Genomic DNA, 14,551 nt, shown 5'->3' with positions numbered 1-14,551 from the left:
TATATATTCCAATCCAGCGGCTCCTTGTCTGTCACAGATTTCCATTATGCACACAGAGCTCCATCCTTTAAGAAGGCTTCCAACCCATTCACTTCTGTATGAGCGCAGGACCACTGGGCATGCAAGCAGGCCTGGTCCAACTGCCCTGGTGTCCACCTCCTTGTGATGCACTTAGCACATTGCAAAGCATTTGTCATTGATACTCCCTCTGATCACCCCTGTCCAGGTCGCCAGCCCTGACAATCTTCCACACAACTTGAGACCTCCTTGTTCTTCTTCCCATTCCCTTTCATCCTCCTTCATGTGATTTCCTCTGTTTGCCATCTCAGAAGCCAGAGAAGAAGTGAAGAGAGGAGCAAAGACTGATAGGCTAGATCATCCCCTCTTTTCAGTTATTATTCCCTCTTTGTCTTTTGCAAAGGCAGGAAAAAGCCCCGGAAGAAGGAGCTGGTTCTTAGGGTAATTCTTTCACTCCTAAGCTGCCGCTGTAAACCACCAGGGAATAGGTGGCTGGCCTCTCCCTCTAAAATGTACTGCCACAGATCTGTGGCTCATTAGAAGGCTGCAGCATCTTAACTTCAATCAGAAGTTCCATTTAGGAAAGGTGGGGGGGGGGATAGATCCCATCCATTGTTCATACCAAGTGTGATTACTCCTCAAGAGGATGCATAATTCTGGCCCATTCACAGGTTCTACATGCTCAGTGGTTGTTATAGACAAGTAAATGGTCCAGTACTGAAGGTATGCCTGGCAAATGCACAAATCCCTTTCAATTAAAGAAGGGGGGGTTTGTTTGACCTGTGCTGATAACATGATTGCCGTTATAATCCATGGGGTGCAACTTTTAGCTTGTGGAATTTGGACCAAGGAGAACAGGGTTCAAATCCCTGCTCTGTTATGAAGCTCCCTGGATGTTAGTCACTGTCTCTCAGCCTCAAAGTTGTTCTTAGGCTAACGAGATGGTATGTGCACCTTCCTATTCCTTGGAAGAAGTGAAAATATTTCTATAAATATTATGAGATATAAGCAATAAGCACAACAAACGCTGGTAGGTGATACTTTTTAAATTTCTTCATCTTGAATGGGTATGTACAGGGGGCCTTTGAACCATGTTGTCAATTACTCTTCACCACCCAGTTGGAAACCCTTTGGCCCTCCCATCATGTCATTTGCAATGATCCAAAGTTAGTGAAGAACTAGCTTGTACAAATGAACTCATGCAGCAGTAGAAGATTCTGCAGTAAACATTAAAAGCCCAAACGTGGGGTTTTTTCTTGTTTGTGAAGAATATTCTGATGCAATATTCACAGTGCTCTGCTTCCAGACTATGTCCAGGACTCTTCTCAAATAAAGGTATGCAAATGTTTCATATGAGCAGAAAGTCTGTACATAGATGATATGTCTCATATTGCTTGCAATAGCTTCTGCCCTAAGGGATGTTCATATCTGACAGAACAATATTTTAGGATATTAGGATTTAGAGCCAGAACAATATTTTAGGATTGCGAAAGGAGGCTTTTTACAGAGCAGCCAAGGCAAGCACACACAAAGTGCCTCTCTTTTGCAGGGGCAGGTAACATGAAAAAGAAATAATTTGTGAAGCTGAATGCAGTTTACTGCGATGGAAACTCTCTGAGTTCTCTGTACTTGGCAGTTTGCATTGGGTTTCTCTCTAATGAGAAGCAGCCGCAGATGAAGCTTTATGTGAATTTAGGGGATGGCTGATGCTTGTAAAGATGCCATCTCCAGACTGACATGGAAGAAGACATATGGGCCAAATTAGGGATCATTAAACCTCTCAAATCTTCACCCTTGAATTTTCGGGAGATTGTGTTTAAATCGATATCAAGATGGTTTCTAAGAATGTGGCTGGAAATGATGAGGTGGACTAGGCTCATATATTTACTGGTTGATGTGGGTGATGGTGACCTCAGCTGGAAAGATCTTGGGTGAGAATGAGTGCACACTTCATAAACTTAACAGGGTATTTATTGCCCTTTAATACTATAGCAGTGTTGTTGGGTTGTTATGAACCAGCAAGCCATCCCACAGACAGGAAGGGAGCTGATTGCCTCGCTTTTAATAGTGGCGTTGTTCCAAACTGTAGCTAAACAGGGGGAAAGATCATCCTACCATTCAAAGATAGCATGACAGATATGGGAAATATTAACATTGGATAAGATTTAACATGGGTTGAGGTTAACCCAGACTGAACGATGATTTACAGAAAAAAATCGTTCCCAGTTCTAAATGTAACCAGTGCAGTTAACTGGAAATACAAAGACTTTTCAGATATTCCTTGGTAGTACTTTATTGCTTACAGAAGTGGTTCTCAAATTTTTAGCACTGGAACCCACTTTTTAGAATCTATCAGGGTCCACCGGAAGTGATGTCATGACCGGAAGTGATGTCCTCAAGCAGAAAATTTTTTAACAATCCTAGACTGCAATCCTATCCACCCTTACCTAGGAGTAAATTCCATTTACTATCATAGGTGTAAACATATAAATAGTAACTTGTTAAAAGTACAGAGATGTAATAGACACAGTCACATACCATGGTAGCATCAATTCTAATATATTAAAATAAAATATTGAAATGAATTGGGAACCACCTGAAATCGACTCACAACCCACCTAGTGGGTCCCAAACCACAGTTTGAGAGACACTGGCTTACAGGATATAGACTTGCTATTGCATTCTTTTGTACATTTACCCCAAAACACCCTTTTGTTAGTTTTTTAGAATTCCTGATTATTCCAATTTCTTTGATTTAGTGTTTTTGTTAATTTGTATACAGTACTTTTTTTTCAAATTATATCCCATAAAAGTGGGCCTGTGCTGCTTAGTCAAAAATATTATGAAAATTTATATAATTGAGTACAGAAAAGATTGCCAACCTGCAGAAGCAGATTGTCTGTTAATCCACAGACTCTTCTAGCTCCAGGCAGCTGATGATATGGCCCAATCACAGGTATATGGCATATCTATGTTTTGCAAAACTTCCTACTTTGTTGTGAGCTGAGCTAGGTTTTCATAAGTTTTGATTTTGCTGGAGATATGCGAATGACATGAAAATTACTCCTTGGGGACTTTTCTGTATCTCTTTCTGAGTAATACTTGGTGTCCAGAACTAGAAAAGAGAAAGTTTGAGAGATTAGGTAAAAACACATTGGCAAATGGAGATTAAAAAAAAAAAATGAAACAAGATGAAACCAAAAAGCATTTTGAACTGAGCTTTAGTGATGGCTATTATGATCAGGAGTATTTATATACTGCTTTCCAAAAAAGAAGTTCTCAAAGTGGTTTACATCAGTGTTTCCCAACCAGTTGTACAGGTACTACCAGTGGTACTTGAGATGGTGTCTGGTGCTACTCCCTAAGAACATAAGAACAGCCCCACTGGATCAGGCCATAGGCCCATCCAGTCCAGTTTCCTGTATCTCACGGCGGCCCACCAAATGCCCACCAGGGAGCACACCAGATAACAAGAGACCTGCATCCTGCTGCCCTCCCTTGCATCTGGCCTTCTGACATAACCCATTTCTAAAATCAGGAGGTTGCGCATACACATCATGGCTTGTACCCCATAATGGATTTTTCCTCCAGAAACTTGTCCAATCCCCTTTTAAAGGCGTCCAGGCCAGTCGCCATCACCACATCCTGTGGCAAGGAGTTCCACAGACCAACCACACGCTGAGTAAAGAAATATTTTCTCTTGTCTGTCTCACTCTTCCAACACTCAATTTTAGTGGATGTCCCCTGGTTCTGGTGTTATGTGAGACTGTAAAGAGCATCTCCCTATCCACTCTGTCCATCCCCTGCATAATTTTGTATGTCTCAATCATACAAAATCCCTGGATCATACTATCATACAATACAGTCATACAATCCCTGGATCCCTGGACACCTGCTGCCTGCCAGTGAGATCAGGAATGGTAACAAACAGTGGTAAGAAGCTCAGTTCGGTGGGAAGAGCTCCAAAGCATGCTTTTTTATGCTTGAAAAAGTCCTTCCATCCACCCTAAAACCCCTACTGGTGTTTGTTGTATATGGCTTCCCAACCCAGAAGTAACTGGCGATGATGTCATTGTCAGTTACTTCCGGTGGTACTTTGAATAGGTGGACCATGTGAAGTGGTACGCCGGAGGACAAATGTTGAGAAACGCTGGTTTACATAGCAAATGGAACGAGAAGATAATCCCCCATCCCAAGAGGAGTCACCATCTTAAAAAGAAACACGTTGGAGGCACCATCAGGAGCCACCAAAATGCTGGGATGCATAGGGATAGTTGAGTCCCCACGGTGAAAGGTGCTTCTTTGCTCAGTTAACAGGGGGCACGAGGCATATTGTTACTTTGATTAAAATATCCCAGTACAAGAACAGATGTTGAAGCAGTAGCCTGTTTCCACAGTTTATCCTGAACATGTAAAAAGGCAATTATAGCAACAAGAGCATTTTTTTTTAAAAGAGAAGCATGGACACTGTATCCTGAATTCACTATTCCCAAACTACACATGAGAGAGCAAGAGAATTAGGAACCTTTTCGCTCTTTACAGGGCTGCTTTCTAGGCACATTGTTTGTGCCTAAATCTTTGTTTTCATTCATCTCCAGCACCTGTATAGAGCGCTGCAGAGATCTGTCAATCTGTGCCACCATCAGTGGAAACCGCCTTTGCATAAACAAATGTCATGGCTTGTTCTTCGTTCCACATCATCACCCTACCCCCATTTCCTTGTGTACTTTTTGGGGGGATGAAATGACCCATCTGAGTTTTCTCAGATGAGAAGGTTTATAGAAGGCAGGGAACAAGAAGCTCATGGGAAAATGCCTTCAGTAACCTTTTTCCCTGTTCCTTGTCTCAACTGCGTAAAATGTGTCTGCCTCGGCCAACCATTATTAATTACTCCCTGTTACTATCTTGACATGGACGTACAGCAGAGAGTCGCTTCACAAAGAGACATTCATAACAGATCCGATTTTTTTAAAAGACCCCAAAAGAACTTTAAAACAAACATGCCAATAATAGAAGAGGGAGTGGGATGCAGCCATTTCAGTCCCGCAATCTGGGAACTTGTTGCAATCGGCCTCGTACCATTGAACATGCATCACTGGTGCTCAGTGTACATTTTATTTCAGATCCAGTTGCTGTTATTGCTCTGAAAATATTTCTCCCAGCAAAGCAGTCACATGTTAAACAGTTTCCTGAAAGGCTGAGATAATATAATTTTTAGTGTTACCAGAGACTTGGCTATGAATAGATTTGGAATGCCATCCAGTAGATGTAAGCACAATCAAGGCCCACCAATTTCTTTTCCTATAGGACAGCTTGTGCTTGTGGATCATTGCCTTCCATCACTGACAATGGCAGCCCAGTCCTAAGCAGGATAGGGCAGCTGGGCAGGAAGCATGACAACAGCAGAAGTTACTTCTGCTGTTGTAAAATGGTTGTCGATGGCGCATGTAGCACTTCTGTGAACACTGCTGCAAGAGGCAGCAGCACTGCAGATCCACTGTCAGCCCCTGCTGCACCCACCAGACCTGGTAAGTCGGTAGGGAGGATGAGGACTGAGGGAATAACCGAGTGAGAAGGGGGAAGGCATGGGACTGGGAGGTGGTGGGGGTGAGTCCAGCTGCAGTGGCATATGCTGGATCCTATCCCCTTCACTGAGAAGCTCCCCACCCCTTTTCTCCGCACAGCTATATGCCACCAAAAGTGGTGGTGTATGTCAGAGAAGACCCATAGGTGGTCCCAGGTCTTGGTGGCTTACCGAGAGCTAAGTATAAATGTTTTACACTAACTTCCTGTTTGTCCTTAGATTTCACCCCCCCCCCCAACTGGATGCCACCTTTGCCAATGGCTGCATTGGCTGGAGAGGGGGGAGGATACAATTGTTCCCTGAGTTATTATGGGACCAGTTGCCCTGGATTAAGGTCACCCTCAAGCAGATTATGAATATGTGCCACAGAGACAATACTGCTTCGTCAGTATTGTGCTGCACATGGTGTTAGCACATAACACCAAATCCTTTGCATTGCTTGAGAGCTATTATAAGGGCTAAAAGATTTAACTGTGAGTGAGAAAGTCCCTGGTTTAAACTCCTCCTCTCCATCATGAACTCATATGGTCTTCTTAACCAAGCCAATGTCTCTCAGCCTCAGCACCTCATCTGCAATGTGAGGATTTACCTTATAGGGAGGTAAAGTAAGGATTCTTGGGACAATGTACATGAAGCACTTTGAAGCACTATATAAACATTTACTGTTCTTTTAGCACCAATTATGGTCAGGGTGAGGAGGCAACAGGTATGACACTGTTATGCCATTATCTGTAGTGCTGTATCATCCTTACCAGAAGACTCTTGATGTCACACCTGAGTGCAAAGTTGTGAAAAGCTTTTGAAGGAAGCGTGGTGCAAAGTTCTTGATACGTTAAGGACAGACACTACTGCCATGTGCGCAATTGTGGTGTCATGGAAAGCTGTTCCCTACAATGTTCTATGCCACTGCAGATTCATTGGCCTGTCCCTGGTGAGGAGTAGTTAGAGATCACATGAGAAAGAGTCTTCTCCATGGTGGATCCGAGGCTCTGGAACTTGCTTCCCCTTTGGAACCATGCTGCCTGTTATTTTATGACATTCATGGCGCAAACCTATGCTTCCCAGCACTACTGCTGCATCCAACTGGGCTGGGAAGCAGTGCTGGAACTACTTGGGGCAAGGAAGCTTACATTCCCTTACCCTGTGTAAGCCCCAAGAAGTCCCAATGGGTCTTCTTGGATCTGCGCCCTGACCAGGTGGCCCCAATGGGTCTTCTTGGATCTGCGCCCACTATTGAGCTGGCGCAGATTCAGAGAGACCTGTGTCAGGTCTCCCAGGCTGGGATGGGGGTTAGGATATGGCAGCAGGGCCTGCCACCACCTTCGCCCCTTCTTACCCTGCTCCCTAACCCTGCCATGCCTCCCCCCACCCTCCCCCTGGCGCAGAACGCCTTCCCCTGCCCAGACTTACCTCTCTGCTGCCCAGAGCTCCGGGTGGCGGTCCACCATCCTCTGCTCAGCACTGACTCAGTGTGGGTTCGCGCTGAACCTGCTCCGGTGCCGGACCTGTGTAGACTGTCATAGGTGTGCCTCACGGCATGTTTGCAAAAGTGCATGCCAGTGCTGGGCTAGCACATTAAATCAGGCCCTTAGGCATTTGCTTATGGCCTGTTTATTTCAGTGCAGCTCAGGAACTGCCTGTGATGGGTAGTTTTTCAGTTGATTATTACTGTAGCAATCTATGATTTGATGGTGTCTTTTTCTGTGATTTCTATCCTGTTTTTAATTATTGAGTTTGCTGCTTTGAGGCCATAAGGCAAAAAAACTAGCTTGCAAATTCAGTGAGTGCGTATTATTAATTAGCTCCCAATGAGAGTTGCCATCAACAGTGTAAAATTGTTTCCCTGTCATGGCCAAACTACATTTCTGTAACAAAATGATCAGTTTTTGTTCCCCTATAACTGCTATTTGGTTGGCAACCTTCAGTCTCGAAAGACTATGGTATAAGCCTACAGCACCCGGTATTCTCAGGTGGTCTCCCATCCAAGTACTAACCAGGCCTGACCCTGCTTAGCTTCCAAGATCAGACGAGATTGGGCATGTGCAGGGTAACAGTTGCTCTGGGATTAACCCTCCTACTGGTGGGGCAAACAGAAGCTGTGAGGGGGCCATTCTGGATTGGGACTATGGTGGAGACAAAGAGTTAATCGACTCCCTGCCTGATACTGTAGTCTTGATTTCTCTGTCTCTCTCTCCCTCTCTCTCTCTCTCTCTCACACACACACACACACACACACCCAGCTGCTATTTACAGAAGAAAAATCAAGTACACCAGAGCCAATAACGTTATCAACATAATGTGCAGTTTGGCACTCAGTCTCAGAAGTGATCCAAGCAGTGCACTAATAGACATCTTTACTGAACCAGCTACACCAAGGGTGGATCCACACAACTACTGGGACCATTAAAGGATGGCTTCTGGACAGTTGCATTGTGGTAGAATGATTCAGTATACCCCAGGACTGCAGACGATAATTGTATAACTAGATTAACTCTGAGTTATTGGCAATGGAAAATAAGAATATCTATCATTTACGTACCTCATCATTGGACAAAAGCAGCACTGACCTTTCGAGACCAGTGCTTGCAACAGTATCTGACAAGACAAAAACATTTCAGAAGCATCCAGATTAATAATGAATACAATGGTGTTGTCAGCAAATGTGATATTTGGATCCCGTTCGCATAATTAGAGTGAACAATTAAAAGGCTTTTCTGCCAACTGCTTCTCTGACGGGTTTCCTGCTTCTAACATATTTGAAGAAGCTTTTATTATTCCCCTTAATGTTGCTGGCCATGTGTTCCTCACAGTCTCTCTTGGCCTCCCATATCACCTTCTTACATTTCTTTTGCCACAGTTTATGTTCCTTTTTATTTTCCTCATTAGGGCAAGACTTTTATTTATGGAAGGAAGCTTCCTTGCCCTTTATGGCCTCTCTAACTTGGCTCATTAGCCATGCGGGCACCCTCCTGGGGTGCCCTTCTTCCTTTGTTTTAGATTTGTTTGGCACTCTTCCCCTGACATGCATGGTGAAACTAATTGCAGCATGGTCACTGTTGCGCAATGGCTCAGTAACATTTATCTCTCTAACCAGGTCCTGAGTGCCACACAATATTAAATCCAGAGTCACCTGTCTTGGTGGGCTCTATGACTAGTTGCTCTAAAGCACAGTCATTTCGCATGTCAAGAAAACCGGTTTCTCTTTCCTGACCATAGCACGAATTGACCGAATTGATGTGAAGATAATTAAAGTCCCCCATGATTACAATCTTGTCCCTCCTCGACACCTCCCTGATCTGTTTCCTCATTTCAAGATCCCTTTCTGGTTTCTGGTCCAGAGGACGATAGCATGCCCCCAGTATTACATTGCTCCTTGAACCTGGTAATTTAACCCACAGCGATTCTATGGTGGAGTCAGACCCACCTTCAGTATCTATCTATCTATCTATCTATCTATCTATCTATCTATCTATCTATCTATCTATCTATCTATCTATCTATCTATCTATCTATCTATCTATCTATCTATCTATCTATCTATATATATATATATATATATATATATATATATATATATATATATATTCTGCCTTTCTCCCTGAAGGGCACCCAAGGTGGCTAACAATCAGGTTAAAAATACAAAACAACAGATAAACATTAAAAATACAAAACAGTTAAAAATAATTAAAACAAAATAAAATACATGGATAAAATACATAGCACGCAGTAAGAGACAAATTTATAAAACAGCCTTTATTGTGCCTCGAAGGCTTTCCTAAATAAAAAAGTCTTCAGGCCCTGCCAGAATGCTAATAATGAGGAAGCTGCTCTCATTTCAAAGGGGAGGGAATTCCATAGTGTAGGTGCCACCACCGAAAAGGCCTTGTTTCTGGCTGCCATTCCCTTCACCACTCTCAATGACGGCACAACCAACAGGGCCCCTTCTGATGACCTAAGAGAACGGGCCGAATTATACAGAAGAAGGCGGTCTCTCAAATACGCTGGTCCCAAGCCAAATGGCTTTAAAGGTCTTTAAAGGGCTTTAAAGGGCTTTAAAGGTCTTTAAAGGTCTTTAAAGGGCTTTAAAGGTCATAACCAGCACCTTGAATTCAGCCTGGAAACAAATGGGCAGCCAGTGCAGTCACCGGAGTAGAGGCGTGATGGAGTCAAACTGCCGACCCCCAGCAACTACACGAGCTGCCGCATTCTGCACTAGCTGTAGCTTCCGGACTGTCTTTAGGGGCAGCCCCACGTAGAGCACATTACAATAATCTAATATTGATGTCACTTTGGCATGGACCACCGTGGCCAGATCCGCCTGAGACAGGTATGGCCGCAGCTGGCGCACCAGCCGAAGCTGGGCAAAGGCACTCCTGGCCACAGCTGACACCTGGACATCCAGGAGGAGCTGCGAGTCCAGGAGAACCCCCAAGCTGCGAACCTGCTCTTTCAAGGGGAGTGCTACCCCATTCAGAGCAGGGCAATAGTCCAGCACCCGCATCATGGATTTCTGCACCAGGAGGACCTCTGTCTTATCTGGATTTAATCTCAGCTTGTTTGCCCTCATCCAGATCCCAACTGCCTCCAGGCAACACTCCAGGACAGAGACAGCCACCCTGGAGTCAGGTGGAAAGGAGAGATGGAGCTGAGTGTCATCAGCATACTGATGGCACCCAACTCCAAATCCCCGGATGACCTCTCCCAGCGGTTTCATGTAAATGTTTAACAACATGGGGGACAATATAGAACCCTGTGGCACCCCATACCTCAAGGGTCAGGGTGCCAAACAGGAGTCCTCCAATATCACCATCTGGGACCTATCAGCCAAGAAGGACCGGAACCACTGCAAAACAGTGCCCCCGATCCCCACTTCGGCCAACCGTCCCAGAAGGACACCATGGTTAATGGTGTCGAAAGCCGCTGAGAGGTCCAAAAGGACTAGCAAGGATGCACTCCCTCCGTCCAGCCCTCGGTGTAGGTCATCCACCAAGGCGACCAAGACCATCTCCGTCCCGAAGCCAGGCCTGAAGCCAGATTGAAAGGGATCTCTACTTTGCTGGAGTGTACCCCTTCCTTAACATAAATGGCTACCCCACCACCACCACCCCCCTCTCTGTCCCTCCTATAGTTTATAGCCCGGGATTGCGGTATCCCACTGGTTCTCCGCATTCTACCATGTTTCCATTATGCCCACTATGTCAATGTTTTCCCTTGTCACCAAACATTTCAGCTCTCCCACCTTTGCTCCAATACTTCAGGCATTTGCATAAAAGCACTTGTATGTGAAGTCTCTCAAGATGGGCTGCTTATTATCTCCTTTATCCTTGCAGTCTCTCATTTTGCTAGATGGGCCATCACATCCCATCATGTTTCCACTCCCAATTCCTACTGCTACTCTGTCCCTGCCTTGTTATTCTCTAACCTCCCCATCCTTATTCCATAGGGATGAGAAGTCCTGAACCGGATGCCCCTCAGCTTCTGTTGGCTTTCCCCCAGGGATCAGTTTAAAAGCTGCTCTGCCACCTTTTTAATATTGTGTGCCAGCAGTCTGGTTCCATTCTGGTTCAAGTGAAGCCCGTCCCTCTTGTACAGGCCCCACTTGTCCCAAAACGTTCCCCAGTGCCTAACGAATCTAAACCCCTCCTCCCTACACCAGCGTCTCGTCCACACATTGAGACCCCTGATCTCCACCTGCCTAGCTGGCCCTATGCGTGGAACAGGCAGCACTTCTGAGAATGCTACATTTTGGGTCCTGGCTTTCAGCTTCCTACCCAATAGCCTAAATTTGGCCTCCAGGACCTCCCGGCCACACTCCTCCATGTCATTGGTGCTGACATGCAGCACAACAGGTACCTCCTCCCCAGCAGTCTCTATCAGCCTATCTAGACGAGAAGTGATGTCTGCAACCTTTGCACCAGGCAGGCAGTCACCATGCGGTCCACACCTCCGTCACAGTCCCCACTCTCTGTGTTCCTGATAGAGATGTTCCTCTAGAGATGTTCTAGTGGACATACAGTTCCATCACAGAAACGAATGCAATTGTGGACCCTAACTGCAGAAAAAGACCATTGGACTGGCCACATGACAAAGACTAACAGTTCCAATTCACACAACTACCTTACATTCCAGAATTAAATCACATGGAAGTCTTTAATAGCAAGAACACAAAATTTACTGCCATTCCATAGTGGCTGACTGCTTCAGAGTTGCATGAGTAGACTAGGGGCCCAATCCTATCCAATTTTCCAACACCGGTGCAACCGCAATGCAGCCCCAAGGTATGGGAACAAATGTTTCCATACCTTAAGGAGGCCTCTGTGACTGCTGCCCCACCACAAGATGCAGTACACGCCCCATTCGCACACCTGCACCATCACTGCAAAGTTGGATAGGATTGGGCCCTAAGAAGGTATATGTAAATATAGACATATGCAGATCAAAATCTCACTTTGTGACTCTGCAGAAGGCAACTACTTCAAGCAAGGCCAGCTAGCACGTTAATGAAAGAAGGGAAATTCAAATTGGGAACTTCCTGATTTGTAGCTCAGATGTGCTTTGAGGAATGAATGACAGTGTGTAGGAATGCTATCTATACACATTTGGTGTACTGGAGTCAAGTCGATCCTAAGGGATACAAGGCAAACCGTTAGACTGTAGCTTTCAGTGGCCTAACACTAGGCTGCTCAGATCCAAGTAGCCCCAATTAGCCCCATGGCACAGATTCGAGTAGTCCCATTGCAGTGGCTGGGGCAGTGCTCAGGTTAAGGGGAAAAATATCCCCTTGCTCTGAGTTGTCCCACAGCCACCTCCAACCCTGCACTGCATACAGTGCAGGCCAGCCAGCCTGCCTGTTTCAGCACAGATTACGGTTGGGCTGTCATTTGCTAATGACCCAATCCTGTACCTGTTATCTACCAGTGGAGCTAGTATTGTGGTGGCAGAACACTCTTTCTGGCTGTCCCACAACATGATCCAGAAGTGAGTGTAGCCATGTGCTTCACTCATGGCAGCAGGAAGACGGCCCACCAACAGTGGGGAGTCGCAGTGGGGTGGAATGTGGGAAAGGGTGGAACAGAGGAAGGGCCAATGGCATGGCAGAGATGGGACAGGGTGGCAGCCAGCATAGGCAACTTGTGCTTGATGCTGTCCCTCCCAGAGTGAGCCAACATACCCCCTTTTGTCACCTTGGACGTGTTAGCTAAGGAGATGACACAGGTCAGAGGAGACCCATTTGCAGTTGAGGGGCTTATGGATGGGTAAGGGAATATATGTTCCCTTTCCTTTCCCAAGCCTCCCAATCACCCCCTCCCCCATAGCATGCAGTACAGTCCATTTTGGTATGGTTGCATGCTGTGGTGGGGAAAACCATAGGACTGAACTGTAAAACCAATCCTCCTTCCTCCCACCAGTGCATCTGCTCCAACGGAGTGTGCACTGAATCCTGCATGGTGAGCAGTCTGAAGGCCTCCTTGAGGTAAGAGAAATATTATTCCCTTACCTTAGAGCAAGCCTCAGCTGCCACAGTGGGTCTCCTTGGATCTGTGCCATATTTTGCTGGTGCAAGTCCAAGGAGGGTAACAGAGCGAGACGGATCTGGTGCATGCTGGTGCTGCCGAGATCCCTCCCTCCTCTGTTCCACTTCTCGCCCACTCCCACCCAGAAGCTCCCTTGTTCCTCTCCCTCCTCGCTCCATTCTGCCCATTCCCCCCTCCAGAGCCCACTGCTGGCTTACCTTTACCCTGCCACTTGAGGTGGTGAACCTAAAATGGCTGTCTCTGGCACATTGTATGTGCCACCATATGGCCATTTATGACAATGGATCTGTATTCTGCTGTTGTAAAGGACTGTAAAATGAGAACAAAGCTGCAAACCATTGAGGACACAATTTATTGAGAGATTAGGTTGTCTGATCAAGAAAAGGCTAAAACTGAGATGCCTGTTCCCTTAGAGATGTTACACTCTTTCACTCTAATTCAGTAAAAAAAAAATTAAAAAAGAATAAGCTGTGTTTGTTGACATCTGTTTGACCACCATTGCTTTTGGATTAGTCTCCTCTAACCCCCATTAATTAACTTTGAGCTGACATTTGCTTTTAAAAGGTGGCATTTACTTTGAAACAAGAGGGTCATGGCACAGTTTAAATAACCTTGTCAAACTGCTTATGGTCCCATACAAACTTCCATAAACATACCCTGAGAACGGTTTATAATACGATCACTGGTGCATGGACACATGAAATCCAATCAGGTGAGAAGCACATAAAAAAGGAAAGCCTTTATTTATTTATTTTCCTTTCACAGGCTGTCAGCAAAATCTGCCTGAGACAGATCAGTTAGAGATATGTTGTGGGGAAAACATTGCAGACCTCAGACTATTTGTTATTGTATCTTCAAATGCCTTCTTGATCAAGATGGATTGCATTTTTAGCTTTGTGGCACAAAGGTCAATGACATGAACTGCTTATGTGTGTGTTTTTTTTTTAAAAGACATACTCCAAAGTTTTCCAAAGACAGGAAGTTAATTTAGGGCAGTGGCTCTCAAACTTTTCAGCACCAGGACTCACCTTTCAGAATGACAATCTGTTGGGACCCACTGGAAGAGATGTCATTAATCTAGAAGTGACATCATCAGGCAGGAAAATTTTTAACAGCCTCCCCATATGACAAAATCAGATTAATTAAGTAAGTAAATTAAAAGTTTACAAGTATAAAGATTTATTTAAAATAAAGAACATTCCTAACCCTCCCAAGCATTTGCTGATCTGTTAAAAAAACAACCCAAAGATCCCAATGACTTTAATCCTATTCACACTTACCTAGGAATAATCTTCATTGACTATCATTGTTAAAAACCTGTTAAAAGTACAGATCTGTAACATTTCCCCAGATGCAGTTACATACCATCCAGTCTAATATCTCAGAAGCTAAGCAGGGTCAGGCCTGGTTAGTA

The 14,551-nt window shown here is 45.0% G+C and overlaps 1 protein-coding gene and 1 pseudogene across 1 annotated transcript in view; one reads left to right on the top strand and one right to left on the bottom strand.

The window, feature by feature from the left end:
• The window catches only part of PDE1A (phosphodiesterase 1A), a 158,071-nt gene that overhangs the window by 74,838 nt on the left and 68,682 nt on the right, over window positions 1-14,551 (top strand). The gene's annotated exons all lie outside the window — the stretch shown is intronic.
• On the bottom strand, window positions 7,548-7,667 carry LOC136638009 (5S ribosomal RNA; annotated as a pseudogene).

Source organism: Tiliqua scincoides, chromosome 1 (assembly GCF_035046505.1).
Source record: "Tiliqua scincoides isolate rTilSci1 chromosome 1, rTilSci1.hap2, whole genome shotgun sequence".
NCBI classification, from domain to species: Eukaryota; Metazoa; Chordata; class Lepidosauria; order Squamata; family Scincidae; genus Tiliqua; species Tiliqua scincoides.
Note: the sequence above shows the minus strand (reverse complement) of the source record. Positions and strands in the feature narration are given on the sequence as shown.